General features: G+C 35.2%; 2 pseudogenes; one reads left to right on the forward strand and one right to left on the reverse strand.

Moving 5' to 3' along the window:
* The first annotated feature begins 2,021 nt into the window (after positions 1-2,021).
* On the forward strand, positions 2,022-2,645 carry LOC149236074 (secreted RxLR effector protein 161 pseudogene; annotated as a pseudogene).
* Positions 2,646-13,490: 10,845 nt separating this feature from the next.
* LOC149236075 (uncharacterized) lies at positions 13,491-16,568 on the reverse strand (annotated as a pseudogene).
* Between the last annotated feature and the right edge of the window lie 3,398 nt (positions 16,569-19,966).

Here is a 19,966-nt window from a genome sequence, read left to right on the forward strand (position 1 = left end):
GGGATAAGGGCTCTAGTATCAATGAAGCAAGGATGATTTGGGTTTGTGAGGGAACATTGTATAGACTATATACACCTCTAGCTAAAGCCCTAGTTCACTTGGAAGTGAGTCCTTCCAAACTATGGCATAGAAGGTATGGACACCTTCATTATAATATTTTTCCATCTATGAGTCAAATGGTCAATGACATCCCCAAAATAAAGGAAGACCATGAAGGAACCTGTAAGGGATGTTCTCTATGCAAGAATGTAAAGAAATCATTTGCAAATAGTGAAACTAGATCTACTAAAATTTTGGATCTCATACACTCAGATGTATGTGGACCTATGGCAGTTAAGTCTCTTGGTGGGCATCAATAATATGTAACCTTCATTGATGATTATTCAAGGAAGACTTGGTTATACCTTCTCAATTAGAACAAGGACGAGGTATTCGAAAAGTTTCCGAATTTCAAGAATGAAGTGGAAAACCTAACGTAGGAGAAGATCAAAATTCTAAGGTTAGATAATGGTGGACAATACACCTCCAAAGAATTAATAGTTTTCTACAAGGAGGTAGGAATCACGAGGCAGCTCATTATTCCCTATAATCCTAAATAGAATGGAGTGGCAAAAAGGAAGAATCGTACTATTGAATAATGTGTCTGAGCTATGCTACATGCTCAAGATATCCCCCAGTTCCTATGGGGAGAGGAATGTATGACGGTTGTTTACTTGCAAAATCGAAGTCCTCACAGGGTGCTCAATAACATGACACTAGAAGAAGCATTTACAAGAAAGAAGCCACGTGTGGATCATCTTCGTATATTTTGGGTGTCATGTGTACATTCATGTACCCATGGATAAAAGAAAGAAGCTAGATCCTACCAATTTAAGGGGCATCTTTATGGGGTATAGTGCTTCATCTAAAACCTATAGAATCGTGGCAAGTAGAGATGTCATCTTAGATGAAAACATAACTTACAAGAAATTGAAGGATGTACCAGTTGACTCTAATGAAGAAGTTCCTATCTTTGAAGATATCTCTAGGGACAATGATGGTCAAGAACCAGGACCAACTCAAGAAAATGTTGAAGGCCCTTGTGAGCCTATACAACAATTGTTCCAGAAAATCGGAAACAACATATTTGGTTGAAAACTACTACTCAAGAGGCAGAAGTACATACAACATCAGGGACATCCAGGGAAAGTAAGAGAACAAAGAGGTATTCTGGATATGTCGCATACATGACAAAGCTATTTGAGGCAAAACCTTCCTCCTATGAGGATGCTGCTAAGCATCAAGAATGGAAGAATGCAATGGAGGAAGAATACCAGCCAATAATGAAGGACGATGTATGGGAGATTGTCCCTAGGCCGAGTGACAAATCGATAGTCACTTCAAAATTTATTTATAAAATAAAGCATGTTGCAGATGGGAGCATCGAGAAATATAAAGCAAGGTTTGTAGAAAGGAGTTTCTCACAGAAAGAAGGGATTAATTATGAAGAAACATTTGCTCCCACAACTAGGTATACGACAATAAGATCACTTTTTTCGTTGGTTGCTTCTATGGGATGGATCATTCCAAATGGATGTCAAGACAAAATTTCCTGAATGGGACCATTGATGAAGAAGTCTATATTGAGCGGCCTCAAAGATTTGAAATAAATCAGAGGGAAACTCATGTCTGCAGGTTGAAGAAGGCTCTATATATCTTGAAGCAAGCACCGAGAGCATGGTATGCAAGAATGGATGCATACCTCTTGAGACTTGTTTTTACCAAGAGTTATGCAGATCAAAATCTATAAACCAAGGTGGTCCGGAAAGAACCAATTATTATACTCTGATATGTGGATGATCTACTAGTTACAGGTGTAGATCGACTAATTCAAGAATGCAAGAGGTAGTTAGGAGTTGAATTTGATATGAAGGATCTTGGAATTATGCATTATTACTTGGGAATAGAAGTATGGCAAAAACCGAGAGAGATATGTCCTGGGTCAACATAAATATGTGATCAAGAGGCTTCAGAGGGTCGACATGATGGATTGTGAACTTATGATGGCTCCTATGGTTACAAATTGCAAAAGGTTGAAGCATTTAGAGTCTAGTCCAGTAGATCCTACTTGCTACAAGAAATTGGTTGGGTCCTTCATGTATCTGGTGAATACCAGGCCATACATTTGTTTTGCAGTAAATGTCCTCAGTCAGTTTCAGATGGAGCCAAAGCATGATCATTGGATTGCAACTAAGCATACCTTAAGATACTTGTGTGGAACCATCCATCACTACCTCAAGTATACTGGGAATGAAATCCAACTCATGGGATATACAAATTCAAATTGGTGTGGCAGTGAGACAGATGGAAGGAGCACAACAGGAGGATGCTTCAGCCTTGGACCTTCCATGGTTTCATGGATGAGCAGAAAGTGGGATACAGTTGCTTTGAGCAGTGCTGAAGCTGAATATGTTGCTACAAGTGAAGTCTACAGTGAATCAGTTTGGCTCAGGAAGTTGTTATCAGAGTTGTTTGAAGGATTGCTCATCCCTACATGGATACATTGTGATAATCAAAGTTGCATAAAGTTGAAAGAAGATGGGGTATTTCATGCTAAGACAAAGGATATAAATAACAAGTACCACTACATCAGAGGATTGGTATGAGATAGGGTCATGGAGCTGCACTATCTACCTACAAATGAGCAGGTAGTTGACATATTGACTAAAGCATTACCAAACAAGAAGCTTGAGTACCTGAGAGGTAAGCTTGGTTTGGTGGATATCTCTTTCGTGGTTGAGAGGGAGTGATATCAGATAGTTCTTGTCTTTATGGGTCAGGCACTAGACTAGGAATAACAACCATAAGTCTTAGTGAAGGCCATAAAGAAAAAATGGAGTCTGGAGGATTGAATAAACATCTAGATTGAAACTTATGGATTAAAAAATCCATAGAAAGAAGTTGGTGACCTATGCTCTTTAAGGATGAGGTAGGGAATCCAAGATAAGAGTATTCGAAGAGGACCGATACTATTTGAGGATCCAGGTTTGGGAGTCCAAGATAAGAATAGTCCTAAAAGAACATACCTTGTAGACATCTGGATGGGGTGTGTACCTTGAGAGGTAGTGTGGCAGCTCACGTAAAGCCTCCCATCATAATGCTCATAGTTAAAGATGAGCTTGGCCAGTAAATACCTTTAGTGACAATGTTGGTTATGATATAAAAGATGCTTGACAAAAGATGGCTTATCAATCTGACTCTTCTTATGGGAATGCTTCAATATTGAGATTCCTTGTACCATGAATACCTCCCTAATTAAGAGGGAGTGTTGAAAATTGTAACTAGGGTTGGTCTTCATTATGATGTAATTGTAATCATGACATTGTATATTCTTTATAAAGAAAGAAAAATAAAAGAAAGAGATTATATTTTATTTTGGATTATGGATTTCATACTCTAGTTTGAGTCAAAAGCATGTTCTTCATGCTTTTTAAGTCTTCTAGGTATTTCTATGATAAAGAATAATATTGTTCATGTGTCATAGTCCCATTTGGACTCATTGTAATGAAGAAAAATATTTATTTTATCATGTAAAATCCATGGATAAACCCAATATCAAGTAGGCCTAAGAGTAAAGACAAGTCGCCCTAAGGGAGGGAAGAAAGGCTATAAATAGAGGGGAGCTCGACCTCATTTGGACACACATCTCACACAAGTTTGATTTGCAATAGTGAAGAGTCGCTGGAGGATGAAGAACAAAAATTGAAGTTTGTCAAGGGTTATATTTCTCTTTGTCTCGCTAGGGTTTGTGAAGCTGCCAACTTCAAGAGGATGAAATTCTGGGCCAGTTGCTGGAGGTTGAAATTGCAGGGCCGAAGTTTCAGTGGTTGGGTTGATGTATCGAAGTTCTGGAAGTTGTTTTGAAGCAAATCTTGTTGGAGGATGACTTGGATCTTGCAGGGTTTGTTGGCTTGGGTCTTTGGATCTTTGAAGTCTCTTTTGTAAGCATATTATAAAGAAGAAGAGAAGTATTTTCCAAGTTTTCCCCTTAGAGGGGTCTTGCCCTATCTTGGAGCCTATTTCTGGTGTACTATGTCTCTTTGTGATCTTCTTGTTTTTTATGATTGCTTGATGAACATAATCAAAGAAGTAATAGAAGAACATCTAACATCACAAGTAATTATCAAGTGAAGAAAAATAAGTTATAATTACTAAGTCTCCATATTTTCCAACATGGTATCAGAGCTAAGGTGCAACAAGGAGACTAAAGATCACAAGTTAGCTGGCACAATGTCAAGAATCATGAAGAAGGCTTTCAGTTTTCTTGGAAATCTTGTTATCTCCATCAAGAACTACATATTGAAGATCATCCCCAAGCTAGTAAAGAAAGAAGTAGAAGGAAACATGTTCTTTGCTCTATTTGACGCCTTCAAAGATGAAAATGTATGGGTTATCGATAGTGGTGCCTCCAGGCACATGACAGGAGGATACAATCAAATTCAAACCTTGTCAAAAGGAAATTCATCTCACTCTATCGAACTTGGAGACAAAAAATGCTATCCAGTGAAAGGCATTGGTATATATCATTGGAGCTTGAACCAGGTGGAAACATTCACCTCAACAACATCTTATATGTTCTAGGTTTGAAGAAAAATACTTTCTATTTCTTGTCTAGAGGATAAGGGTAATAAAGTTGCTTTTGTTAATGGCAAGGTTTTGGTTTGGGATAAGGGCTCTAGTATCAATGAAGAAAGGATGATTGGGGTTCGTGAGGGAACATTGTATAGACTATATACACCTCTAGCTCAAGCCCTATTTCACTTGGAAGTGAGTCCTTCTTAACTATGACATAGAAGGTATTGCACCTTCTTTGTGCATTGTTGGTAGTAACCAATCTTGTATTGTGGAGTGTGGGCCCATGTCTTCTCACATAAGTAGTCCACCACAACATAAAAATGGTTATCTAGTAGATCAAAGAGGTGATTGATGATGTCATACACTTGGATGCCAACATCTGGGTATATGAGCTTGTTGTATTCTTCAAACTAGACTAGCACAAACCCCATAAGGTAGAGATTTCATTTATTCAATTAGTTAGATAAATGTAATAATCATTTTCATTTATGTAAAGGAAACACAAGTAGTAATACTTTAAAATGTACAAGAAAAGGGAACGAGAATGGATGTTAGTTATAATTATACCTCCCATATGTGGAGCTTGGAATAATTGATAATATAATAAGCCATGGAGAATGATAGTTGCTTATGTGGAGGACAGATGAGATAAATTTTATGGAGAATCAACATTTGCATTCCTCCAATTTATATTCCATCATACCACTAATCAATTATCAAACACACCACTCGCCGCCACTGCCTTACCCTCAATGACATTGACCAACACTTTTGCAGTTAACTTTAGAGCCATTTATATTTCTAGAGTCACAACTCTATGTAATCAACAAGACAAACAAAGGAATTCTCACTCACAATTATGAAGCAAGTGTAGCATAGTGAGTGAGCTTTGCTTATAGATTTGTTTGCACTGTTGTGATGTTATATAGAGATTTTCTATCTCCAATCACAACTCATGAAATGAAATTACATGGAATTCCATGGATTTAATATCAAATGAAATGAAATGAAAAGCAAAGAAGACTCCACAAGGAGTTTGTTAGTGACTCCCCCTCTTCTTACCAATGGTCGACTTTATGGGAGTGACTAGAACCTTCCTCCATTCCTTCCACTTATATTGATGGTTTATGCAGTACAAATATTTAAGAAAAACTTTCGTCTCATGAAAGGATCTCGATATTGAATGCCCATATTTTGTAACGATACTTTTAAAATTTTAGATTTATGGGGTTTACTGCTCCTTGCATTAAGCTTAAAGGATAGGTGTAGTAATGCAGATTCATGAATCAAATGGGAAGAGTGTAAACTCTTGAGACTAATGAGTCAATAATTAGTCTGAAGATCACAACTGTTGCATTCTTTTGCACATTGTTGAATGTAGTTATGGTTGAATCAGTGCTTTCTCCTTTATGTAATGATGGTTACATGTGGTCAATTGGGTTTAGCTTGGGTAGTTAGGAGAAATGTGTTATTCTCCCTACTTGAGTTCAAATTTTGCATGCAACTTGTTGAGCTCATAAAGAGTATTTCTTATAAGGGCTCTGAGCCTTGTGTGAGTAGCATCTTAAGGACCAAAACATGTGTATTCCTCATACAAAATAAAATGATATTGAAAAAAAAGGATGGTAAAGAACTATCAACAAGGTAAAGAAGTGAGATTATCTTTTAAGTCATGGTTGTGAACTTGTGGTCAGACTTTGTACCTACATAATGGATGGTTGTGATATGTAGTGATGGTATTGAGAGTAAAATTTTAACTCAATAACTTCAATATTTTGTTCACATGTGCATTGTTGTTCAAAATCTTGTTGACATTAATGATAAGTATCAGATTAAAGATTCCAAATTGTTCTTGCAATGTGTAATAGGATTATCTCACTTGTGAAGTAAGGAAACTTCCATAGTGTTTTAATACCTCCATATTCATTAAGAGGTTGGATTTTAAATCAACCATGTCTGACAAGAAGTCAACCATGTTTGACAAGATCATAGTTATATGGATTGCTACCTTTGTTTAACCTTGTTTGGGTAGATCTTTATTCTTATATGCACAAGTTATTTACCAAACATTGGTGCAAGTCTTATTTGTGAGAGTTGTAAGCTTGGCAATCATGTTGAACTTATTGACATTGAATCTTTTATGAAATAGAAAGAATCCCTTAGTCAAGATAGTTGCTAAAAAAAGTAATGAGAAATCTTGTTTTACTCAAATGTTGTTGAAAATTATCTTATTCTTTAAATGCTCTACAAGTTGGTTGAATAATAGTTGTCACTAAATTAATTAGACAAATTGTCATCATTGAACCCATTCCTTTTTGTTAAGTAATATTATTTGTATGATCACATGTATAACAATTAATATTACATATGGAATTGACCTATGAGCTTTGTAAGCTTTGTGATTGCCAAATAAATGAGATGATGATTGTTGTAATAATTGATGAGCTAGCAATCACTGCATATGATAAGGTGATGGTGAGCACACATCTATGCAAAGTTTTGTTTACAACTATGATGGTCGTGTGTGACATCATTGAATAAAACCGATTAAAAGAAGATACCCATGAAAATTACCATAAATGAACATGAATAACAAATAATACATAGATTTGAGGTGAAACCAAATACTAGCTTTAAGTAATTCAAATGTTAGCCAAGACTTCCCTCATACAACATGGCAACCACTTAAGACATGCTTAATAATGATATTTGAAACAAGCAATAAATACTTGAAACAATCATTTGGAATGGATTATATGAAATAATGCATTAATTTGTTATCACCTAGGGCTTGTATAATGGGTGTTAATATGAGATTATGCTTATAATTTTATAGAAATACATGAATTTTGAAAGAAACTAAAGTAGTGAAATGGTCAATTCTTTATGATATTTAACATGATATAAATGACACCAAAATGTAATTATTTAGAATAAAATTTGACATAGTACAAGCTTCATGTATTTGCATAATAATTTCAAAATAAAGTTTAAGTTTCTCAAAGAGAGGGAGTATGTGATGCCCCATTTTGTATGGATTTATTTTCTATATAATTTGGTTGTTTGTCCTTCATTGACTTGATGACTTGTCTTATATGTGGCTTGGAAACTAATGAATTTTATGCATTATTTTGGATATTATGTAGACTACTTGTGTGTAATATATGTGGGTGAGTGCATATGCATGTGACATGCATGTTGTTCTTTGATGATGAGATGATATTTGTATTCTTGTTTGTGGAACTAATTAAAATTTATAGAATGTTGTTGATATGATTATTTTATGGTTGTTCCACACATATTACTAAATAAAACTAGTTTAGACTACAATAGGATCTCGAGTGCATTAGCGCTTACATTTTTTGGCTCCCTCCTTATTCCCCAATTGTCTACACAAGGGTAGTTACATTTTTTAAAGATGCATGCCATTAAATTTATCTTCATGCTCTTAATAAGCTAATCAAGAATTTATTAGGTGAATTGAGTATCTAAAATCTAGTTTATATATATAGACACACACACACTTTTGACATATAATATGGCATTAATTCATCTTGGATGATTCTACAATTTTTCAATAATTTTTTTTAAAGGTTTAATATCTAGCAAAGATTTACATTTAAAGTTTGAATAATCCCTATTTATTTATTTTAAAGTCAAAAGTTTGGGCAATCTTTAATTGTTTTTTTATAAAGTCAAAGTTTGAATTAAAAGTTCAAATCAATTAACAAGGTTCACTGCAATCTTTATTTGTTTTTTTATAAAGTCAAAGTTCGAATTAAAAGTTCAATACAATTAACAAGGTTCACTGCAATCTTTATTTGTTTTTTTATAAAGCCAAAGTTTGAATTAAAAGTTCATTACAATTAACAAGTTCACTAAAAATGAGGTTTTTTTTTTTTTTGTCATTTATATCTATAGCACCAATGAGCCCATGAGTTGGACTCATTACTTAGTAACTTATGAGTTTACTTGTCATTTGCAAGTTTGACTCATCCATGAGTGGTTGATAGATAGTCAAACATAATACCCAAGGGACATTCAGACTTGATAATCCAATTATATCTCAAAATCATGGACCTACTATCCAACCACCACTCACCCAATGCCAATGCTCTCCATTCTAAAGAACAAGACACGGAAGAATCATGACATTTCTACAAATCAATATTTTTCCAAACCCATTTCAGATAAACTGATTTTCTAACAATTTTTTAATAAAAACATTATGACAAAGAATTCACAACAGAACAAAAAGTGTTGTGACTAAAACTCAAATGAAAATGCATTATACTCCAGGTTACAATCCACAGTCCATCCAAACCATGTTTGACAACAAGGACAAGCCTATATAGGCAATGTTAAATTTGCAGAAGTATTATTTAAAATTCTATAAAAAAAATAAAATATCTATGTATTAAAATAGTACTGTGAAATCATCCATGTCTAAATACAATGGTTCATTCAAAAAAACTTGTAGGCTTGCAAGGGACTAAGATCGCCCAAGAAGGCATAACCCTAAAATGATTGTGTCATTTGAATACTTGACTAGGGTTCCAGTCCAATCGATAACGACTTCATATTTTGCTATAAAAACATATAATACTAACAGAAAATGTGTAGAAAAATGACAGAAATTGCTAAGAAATTAAAACAAAAATACTGTTCTGCATCGAAAATGCATATATCGGTAAAGGCAATCTGCCATTATATAAGAGTTAAACTACTCATTTAAAGCCATTAATAACATCCATTCAAATAAGAGGCTAACTCTGTTTATGGTTTGCAAAGATGAGGTATTTGTATGTGCTCAGACGCACGCTGAACTCTGTAAAGTACAAGTTGGCAACACAATAATGTCTGGGGTGTGTTGATTACAAATCAATATTGGCCATTTGCCTTTCTCATGCTGAGGTAACGAAGGAGGTGAGTTGCACCTTCAGTTAAAAGCGATGCTGTGAATCGCTCCTGTTCTAAAATCTGTTTCTCAGAACTGTTAGCTGGCCCCTGCTACAAGCACCCTTCTTTTATGCCAAGGAATCCACAAAAGACTACAAATAAAGGCAGTGAATGAAATCTCATATTGATTGAAGCTGCTCACAACGATTGAACTTCATATTGATTGAAGCTGCTCACAACTTTCGTTGAATCCTTTTGACTGAAACACACTCACTGCAAGTCTCCTTGTCAACGATTAGCTTTCACAGCTTTCTCTCCATAGTAAATATCCCGCAGAACGGAGGAGTATTCGGGATTCCCATTAACATACTTTTCCAAGAATTTTTTGTCTGTGTATTTAACAATATGTGGAGAAATCCTCTCTCTCTTCAACAGTTGCATGGACTTCAAGGCCTCCATTACTCTATACCGAGGGATTATCCTCGTCTCCAAGCTACATGTCAACAGATTGGAACATCTAACAATATCATCCAATGGAAGCCCCAGTGATTTGACAAGAAAGTCTACATTCCGTTTCAGTTTTTCCTCTGAAAGTCCCAAAATCCCCGGCGTCGAACATGAGAGCTTGTAAATTTGTTTTTCGGAGAAACCTAAACTGCACAAAAACTGCAGTTTTCGATCTATCTTTTCTTTTCGCATTCCTAGAAACGAACGCAAAGCGTGCCCAAATATCTTGGATCCCCTCTCAAGACCCAGACCTCCACCACTTTAAATGACTCCATAACTTTTTCCTCCGTATGGGTGAGGAGACGGGGTGTTCTTGCCAATAACTTTGATAATGCATCGCCCTCAATACCCAATCTTTGCAAGACTGAAACCGCAGATTTAAGCTTATCCTCACTCTGATCAAGAATTTTTGAATCGGTATAAAGAAGCTTGCAGATATCCTCTTTGTTGATGATAGACCTTAGATAGCTGAGCCTAGACTTTAAGTCCCTTTTGGATTTATATAAGAAAATCCCAGGGTTGCCAAGAACCACCCTTCGAATGTGAGCAGGGGTGGTCAAACCACATTCACTTAACAACTCCAAACCTTCTTCCAAATCCTGGCTTGGTTTATTCAGCAAGCCCTTGCGAAGTTTAAGGACATTTGAAACATCTTTCTCTGACATACCGCATTTGTTGATGAAAAAATCTGTGACAACGCCCCCATCTGGTGGAGCTGGGGATGGGGTTGCTGTTTCCGTGCAGAATTTGGCGATTTTTATGTGGGGATTTGCATGAATTTCAAGAGGACGAAACAGCAAAATTGGGATCGATACATGAGTGGATACTAGGGGGACTTCCTTCATTATCAAACGTTTCAATATTCGATGAATAGACATTATCTTTGCAACAGTGAAATCGCAGATTAAAATGTACCCTTGCTGAAATTAAAAGCAGAAACAGAGAAATAACTACCTGGAGGAGCCCGCCGGACTGGATGTCTGGATGAATATCGTCGTAGATGGTTCGGAGGGCAAAACGTTTTCGAAGACCAAAAGTGAGCACTGTGCTGCGAGGATTTAGGGTTTCATTTGAGATGAGGTTTAGGGTTTTATGAGGGTTGGAATCCTATGAGGTGGCATGGAAGAAGGAGATGGATGTTTCCCTATAGCACGTTGGGCGTTGTTTTTGATGTTATGATAATGACAATGTTTGATGTTATTAAATAATTTTATAATTTTCCAAATTATAAGATAATTTAATAACTAGCAATTGCAATTTAGAGGTGTAAAGGAATTTTGAATAAGTTTTTCACACCCTTACAAAAAGTTTAAATTTCTCACATGGGTACAAAAGTTTATTTTTCCAAAAAAAAATGGAACCCTTTGAGCTTTGTAATTTTTTGAGTTTCCTTAACTTCTCATGATCTTGTGTCTCAAAATTTTCCATATCTATCTACAATTCAAACAATCAATAATTTTTTAAAACAAAATATTAAAATAAATAAATTAAACTTTAATATAACTAAAATTAAACTTTAATAAATAAATAAAATTAGTAATATAACTAAAATTAAGTAATTTAGATAAAATAAACTAATAAAAACTAAAATGACTACCATAGATCAAAAACTAAAATAGCTATTAAAAGAGTCATGACATAAAATGAAAGGAAACTATGAAGTTCATATGATCGGAAGAGCATATCACTAATTTCATATTATCATCAAAGATATGTTGAATTCCAAGATTTTCTAGTAACCCTTGTACATCGTCTGCAGTAACCATGTCATCGCCATAAATTCGAGATAGGTCCCATTTTTTAACAAAGGTCGTGTATATTTTATTTACAAAATCATTGCTCGTTTGATCAATCCTACCTCCAGACAAGTGGTATTTTCCAAGATCACTTATAATATGTGGGTCTTTTGGATTGCAAAGTTCAGGAAACTTAGTTTACCATTATTTGAGAAACCCAAACATGAACATAAAAGTTGTAGAAACTATAAAATTCTTGAACTTGACTCAGGGACATGGATACAATAATACTCCAATACATAGACATGGCAGACACATTTGAAATTCCTATTGTTGCAGTGCTCAAGTACGGTCATTCTTGAAATCTGGAAAAGCGAGAAGGAAAAATAGTAGAAAATCAAGAGTCGTCTTTGTCCACCTCTGCAAGTCGTCTTTGTCCACCAAGGTAGTTGCAAATGTCAGAGCTGAAAATATCATCGGATCAGCAAAGGGTTTGGCATCAGATGGAGCCAAAGAACCCATATTTTCTCCCAAATTTTGCTAATGTGGAAGCTGGAGGAGAACTTATTTTAGAAACCAGAGAAATGAAGGTCAACAACTATGAAAGTAGTAAAGGTCTCCCATATTGAACAAATGTCAATTACAAAAAGACCCAAAAATTATCAATACCAAAACATTCAATCAACTTTAATCTCATAAAAGTTCATGCCTTACAAGATAAATACATGAGCTATGACTGGCAAAACATACAAACAGAGTATATCAATTAATCTTTGATTGTTTGCTTTGAAGGCTTGGTTGGAAAAAGCAAAGAGATCACAAGAAATGCTCTGCAGATAGGTAGTTCGTTTTGTTTTGAAACTATCATATCAAACAAATATAAACAATACATGGAAAGCAATTTGCTTCAATGGAAAGTAAATAGTGGAAAAAAAAACTCAAATTTATGATTACACATAAAGTTAAACAAATTAAAGAAATGAACTCGTTGGATATCTCCATAACATACTTAAAAATCACCTATGTTAACTAATGAAATTATTAACATAGATTCATAGCAACCCTGGATAAATTAAGTGTCCAAGCCAATCAAAATAAATAATTGAGTACAAACCTATATATGCCTTTGATTTATTAAATGCCCAACGAAATTAAATAATTGAGTACAAATCTCTCCACGCATAAAATATCTAGTGTAGATATATATTATCAATTTTATTTTTCATATCTTCTATTATTAAGTAGCTTTAGGAATACAAAAATTCAATATAGGCCTCTTTCCACTTATATTCAGTCTTTATCTGTTGTGAAATCCTTATCTATGTGACCATTCATAAGGCCCTCAGATATATTTTTTTGCTAGATTTTCATTTTTTGGCTCCACATAAAAAGATACCCTACTCAAATTACTTTGCATATCCTTTATTTATCCTTAGATCCTTGGAACAATCTTTGTATCCTCGTGCAACATCAAACTCAAACATTGTACTAGTTCCACAAATCCAACACAACATATCTTTCAACACAATTTTGATAATAGCATTCCACTAGTAAGCATACCTTTCTTCCATGCAACCTACTTAAAGAAAAATTAAAAAGAAAAAAAATGAAGTAAAGTCTCCTCGATCGAACACCTGAACCTTTGTAAAGCTGGAAAACGATCAGCATACAAGGTCAGATTTAATGTTCAACAATTGTGAAAGTCGGAGACGAAGCCTGAGAAGGTGGAGAAATCTAAAATAAGGACAATGGCTCCACTTGTCTTAATATGCTCAGCCAGTAGTCCATGCCCTCACCGACCTGGAGATCAATACTCCACAGTTGATTGGTATTTATGGCTAAATCATTTGAATCCATGGCAACACTCATGTTATCCGGGTGGTCAAGAAGCCAATCAACTTCTGCACCATAAAATTGTTGCATGGGAGAATCAACTCGCAGGTTCGTTGAGTTGTTTAAGCTCTCATTGCTTATTATTATTTCTCCTTCACAGTCTGGCTTCATGGATTGGGAGTAACAACTAACCATTTATTCCTTGTCACCATGGCTAATTGCAGGCACCCTTGAGGGGTTTTCCAAATGATTTCGATCATTACCGATAACTATTTGCAGATCTGTTGATAAAGATTGTCATTCAAGCTCATCCATGGTATTAATCAATATACAACTATGATCAATTTCTAGTTCTAAAGAGTCAATACAATTAGAATGGAGCACAACTACATTTGAATCAGTGTTGCTACTCTGATAATTTATAGTTCTAGTACACATGTTGTAGGAAGATGAGATTACTTCTCTTGAGTGTTTCGGCAAAACATAAACCAGATCACGAATCTCCCATGATGATGGCGCTCTTATGTCCTAATTACAGAGTGTTTGTGAGTTTACAGGATTCGAATTGTGGTATGTCATTTCTGATCTTGAAATGAAATGAAATGAAATTTTAACGTCCACAAGACTAGATATAGTCTATGTGACCAGATAGGATAATTGCAAGTACATTCATATACATAACACAACTTTTAATGCTTCAACTTTACACAGTAACTTGGCATGTACTGGTGAGAGTCATAATTTTGCATACTTTCAGAATTTTCATGCTCTAGAATCCCAGGGGACTCAAGAGAGTTACATCAGATTATTTTAAAAGTGAAGTATTCAAAATGACAATATTTCTATAGGTGGTTATGATAATTAAAAAGTAGTAATTTTATGTTGTCCACATCCATTTTGATATAAAGTTGTTTGATTTGAAACCAATTCAAATTCAACTATCTTTAATCACCCTATAAGATACATGAAAATTGCCATAAAACCAATTCAAATCCAACAACCTATAATCAACTAATAGTACATAGTAGGGTAGATAAGGATGGTCGTAATTTCATGGCTGGGCTATTTTGAGCTTCAAATTTTAGTGGGTAGTCGGGCCTATGAGAACTTTTATGATCCAGACAAAATACAAGTTTTGGATTCCTTAGCCATCATTTAAAATTCTAAAGAAATTAAAGCTGCATTAAAAATGTAATGGTGGGCTCTTGTGGAGGAAGTGGAGGAGGTGAGATGATGAGAGGGCTTGCAGAGAAACCTCAAAGATGTGAGGCAGTTGGAACGGTGCCCCAATCTCTCGTAACAGTCGATGGACAAAAGAGAAATATGGACTTGGTCTTTACTCCTGTAATAGCCCTCGTGAAAATTCCATGTAAAAATATATAAATACCACAGATGATGGGACACATATTCCAAGTTGGATGGTGGGCAAGACATCCTAGGGGGTGTTCATTTGGTTGTTTATGGCTAAGGAAATTGGCGAAGGCAATGGCTAAGGCATTAAAGAGGCAAAAAGGTATTTTGACACATTTATTTATGAAAATAATGGAAATTAGGAGAAAAGGAAGGTGAAAGGTCACATGTTGCATGTGAGGAGGAAATTGAAGGAAAATAATGGAAAATGAAGAAAATAGAGGCCTCACTAATAAAAAGGCTTATGAGGATCAGTTGGCAAGATTTTGGCTCAAGACTTAGTCAGTTTAGCTTTGGAGCTCTCTCATTATTCTCTCTCTCTCATACTCTTGGATACTTAGAGTTTTCTTGGACCATGAAAGGGAATGAAGGCAAGAGGAAGCAAGGATCAAGCAAGGAAAGGCAGGATCAATCAGCTACAATAGGCTTCATTGCAGGTATCAACTTGCATGTGTATTTTCCTTGCTAGATTTGGCATGCATGGGATTAAATGTGTTTCTTTTCTACCTTGGCATGGGTCTTGCCAGGTGTGACAGTATTTTCAACCTAGCCTTGCCATTTCTTGATAGCTTTGATGAGATGGGTTCTCTCATGCGTTTTGTGGGGGATGGCCAGATTGGATTCGAAGCTGAGTGGGGTGGATCTCCGAATTGACAAACACATGGTGGTAGTGGTCCCTAAACCAGACTGAGGATGCATGAAGCCACTGGCCTAGTAACCCCTGAACTAGACTTTGGGTTGTGGTAAAGCCAGATAGTGTGCCTCGGTGGGCCTAGGAATCCTTGTTGGTGAATGGTGGGATATACGGTAAAGCCAAGAGGTGGATTTTCTCTCCGTTGGGCCTAGTGATTACAGGATGGAACACACGGTAAAGCCTGGAAATTATGTCTCAATGTAGGGCCTAGTGATCCCTGGATCATACTGCGGATGCACGGTAAATCTTGAGAGACTAGGAGGCACTCAAATTCCTCACGGTGTAAGCGGAGAACTCCGGTGGCATCCACATTGATTGGTGTTTTTTTATGTGTTCTATGAGTCCCACATTCATGCTTGGAATATGGCACGGGGGTGATTGGCTGAAGAGAGACTTGGCTCAGCCAATCTATGGTTGGGTGGAATGTGGTAGTCCCATCACCAGTTGGTTCATTGCATTTATTAATGAAAAATTCATTCCCTTGATTTTCATGTGCAAATGTATTGATATATATATATATATATATGGATTTTGATGGCTGATATGTTTATTGTATTTGTGTTCCTATTATGTTGGTTATATGAACATTTACCTTGGAGGGTGTTATAGAGTGGTATCAGAGCTTCCAGGTTCAAACACTTGGACTGGATGGGCTCTATCATAGGTGAAATGAAGAACAAAGGTTAAATTTTAGACCTTTTTGTCATATATGTTATAACTTTTCTTTTGTGGCATATTAGATTTGAAAATTTGTCCATATTGAAGGTAAATCCCACTGATAATGTGGTAAAAAAATTTAGATATTGGTTCACAATACTTTAGGAATTATGATCTAAGGAAGATGACCTTCCTGAAGGCACCTTTAAACATGTCATGTTAGAATTTCTGCAATAACTCATCTTCTGTAGGCTTTCAGAAGCTAAAAAATTGTAGACATTGAGGGTACATACCACTGATTATGTGGTAGAAATTTCAGATATTGGGTCGCAACATTTTATGAGATATGAGTAGAGGGAGTCGAGCCTTCTAAATGCTCCTAAAATCAGGCCTCAAACAGGTCACGCTGACATTTTTGTTATAACTTTCCTTCTGGGGACTCTCAGGAGCTGAAATTTTTTCCACAATGAGGGGAAATCCCATTGATATTGTGATAAAAAAATTCAGACATTTATTTGCAATATTTTAGAAGATATGACCAGTGGAAGTCGAGTTTTCTGGATACTCCTAGAATTGTGCACCAAATATGATTGTGTTGGTATTTTTGTTATAACTTTTCATCTATGAAATCTCAGAAGTTGAAACTTGAACCATAGTGAGGGAAAATACCACTGATCATATGGTTACATTTCCATAACTTTTACTACTAAAATTTAGGATATATGCATTGAATCATTCACTATATTAGTTTGCATGCAAAAGGTTTGATGAAATGCTTAAATGGTTCAATGATTAATTGCATACAAATTGTTTGATAAAATGCCCCAATGAGTATGTTGTTTGTGTTTGGGGATAGTATTGATGTGTAATAGTATTGTTGTAGTTGATATATGCTTACTTGTATGCAAATAGTTTGCTACATTAGTTTGCATGTAAAGTGTTTGAAGAAATTCTTACATGCAAATGTAATAGTATAGTAGTTGTTTGAAGAAAATGTGAAAGTATGGTAATTGTTTGAAGAAAATGTTATTTTTTAGATGGGATAATATTGTAGTATGATAATATGGATGTAGCCGATCTATGCCTATTTTCATGCAAAGAATTTGAAGAGTTTCATGTAGGGAATTTGAAAGGTTGCATCCAAAGAATTTGAAAAGTTGCATGTAAGGAAATGGAAAAGTGGCATGTTTTTAGTTATTATGTTACAAGTGGAATAAGTGCAATGTTTTTGACTTAGTCTCATACAAATTTATGAAAAATAAAAATCAATTTCTTTTCAAGTGTGGTTGAATTTAGTAGATCTTTGGAGATCCCATTTCCATAATTGGACATTGGAGATTGGGCCATTATAGTAGCTTCCTCCTACCTTAGTGTGGACCATGGATAGTAAGGGGGTATGCTTATAGGTTGTTAGTATTGATGAAAGCTGATTTCAAGTTAATAGACATGATGTCTTGATTTTTGGAACATGTGATTGACTGTGTATGAATTATATGTCGCTTACATGTCGATTTCATGATACCTACTTACATCCTTGTATGTTAGGTTACATTTTTTGAATATTTTGATTACATGTATCAATCTTGTAGGTTGATTACAAGAATTAATCGCTTATGTTCGACTACATGCATTTATGCGTAGGTGTAATTTATTTGGCATTGCTTATGCATAATTTTGGTTGCATGTGACAATGAGTACAATGGAGTAATGGTTGTTGTTATGTATGTATGGTCGTGGCTATGATTATGCATGTATAGTAGGTCAAACATGCCTTATGAAGTCATTGTATGTAATTTAGGTCATCCTGATGCTATTGGTTGGTATGATGCTAATGAGCTAGTTGAGATAGAGCAAGGGATGCAGATAATCATAATGAGGTTGCAGCATTGGACTTTGGGATAAGAGAAGATCGTCATACAGGTATTGTATGTTTGGCATGTAGGTATGTAGATTAAGGATTGTTATATGCATTAGGGTTATATACATTAGGTTTATGAACATGTATTTGATGTTATGGTTACATTCATGATAGATGTTAGATGATTAGCATGGTTATATGCACATGTGTCAGATAGTCAAGAATGATAGTAACCTGTAGTTGTATGCATTGCTATTGTTGTTTTATATTAGATAACTTGATGATTATGTTGTATGTTGTTGACAAGTATGATAAATAGCTTATTGTTGTTATATGCTATTAACTTGATGATTAGGGTCATTTGATTGAGATATTGATTGGTCATATGCATGATGGTTATGTTCATTGCCTAGAGGATCTTGATGTTATATGTATTGTGTTAACTTGTTTGACTTATGCAGATGGTTATGGTTGCGATATTCAGGTATGAAATGACATATTTGTGAGATGGTGTCATACTAATCTAGATTGACTTTATGTGTATGATTTTACGATGTGAACATGTTAGTTAGATATTGTTATGGATATCATGATCTTATGAGTGCTTGAGCTAATGTGTTGTAAAGTTATATTGTGCTAACTAGATTGTTTGTGAAAACAAAGATCACCTCCCCTGAGATACATTAAGGTATCAGTTTCTTATGTCATGTATTTGGTGCTTGAGTGTTGATTATGTCATCTAGTTGATTTATTTAACATGGTATGAATTTTTGATGAATTGCATAATATGAGTATGTGTTCAAATGATCTTGTTTTAAGATGATTGTACTAAAATATATGTGTTGAGACAGTTGATATGTACTTGAGTATAGCAGGTGATAGTTGTAGTATTATGACTGATGACTATGAGTTGACTATGGATTATGACATGATTGTTAGTCCTGGTAATGGTTGATTTCAAATTATTAGATATGATTGTCTTGATATTTGGAACATGTAGATGATATGTGTGAGTAGTTGTAGGGTAACATGCTTGGTATTAGCATGACAAGGTAATAGTTGATGTGTCTATATAACTAATAGTTGGGTGGTGTGACAATAGATAGTAAGCCTCGATTCCAACAAGGTAAAAAGGTAAAAGAAAGGAATTGGGTAAGAATTCCTTTGGCTATGTTTGGAAACCCTAATTTCGAACGAATGAGTGCTTTGCACACAGGAAGTCTTCTTAACCTTGATTTTGTTTGATATTATGTGGATATGTGCTATATTCATGAACATGTACTTGATAGGTATATTAGCTAGTCTTTAGCTATAGGTGGATCTATTAAAGGATTGGAGTCCCTTAAGAGATGGCGTGGATGTGTTAAGTTGCAAGCAACGTGCTTGGCACAACAAGATAAAGTAACTGGTGTATTTTTATTTATGCACTGACAATTATGTGTTTATGGTAGCATGATGCAGGGGATTGCATGGCAAGAGATTGCCATGAAATCTTGAAGAAGGCTCTAGTTAAGTTTCCCTGGGAACCATCGGGATTGAGTCATGGTGTTTTTTGTTAGTCTTGTGCTTTTGGTCTTTTATGAATTGTTGAACTTGATTTGTGGCTTTGTTTATGTCTAGTGTATGGCCATACCACTTTGTTTGCGGAGTCATGTTGCTTGGTTTTTATGGTCTTCTTCTTGTTTGTTTCTTGTCTTGCCTTTTATGTTTTGAGTCTTGGGAATTGGTTGGGAAAGAGGAAAGATGGAAATCGGGAGA

This window comes from Pinus tabuliformis, chromosome 8 (assembly GCF_031772625.1).
Source record: "Pinus tabuliformis cultivar Carrire ecotype Pingquan chromosome 8, CPIR1, whole genome shotgun sequence".
Classification (NCBI taxonomy): domain Eukaryota; kingdom Viridiplantae; phylum Streptophyta; class Pinopsida; order Pinales; family Pinaceae; genus Pinus; species Pinus tabuliformis.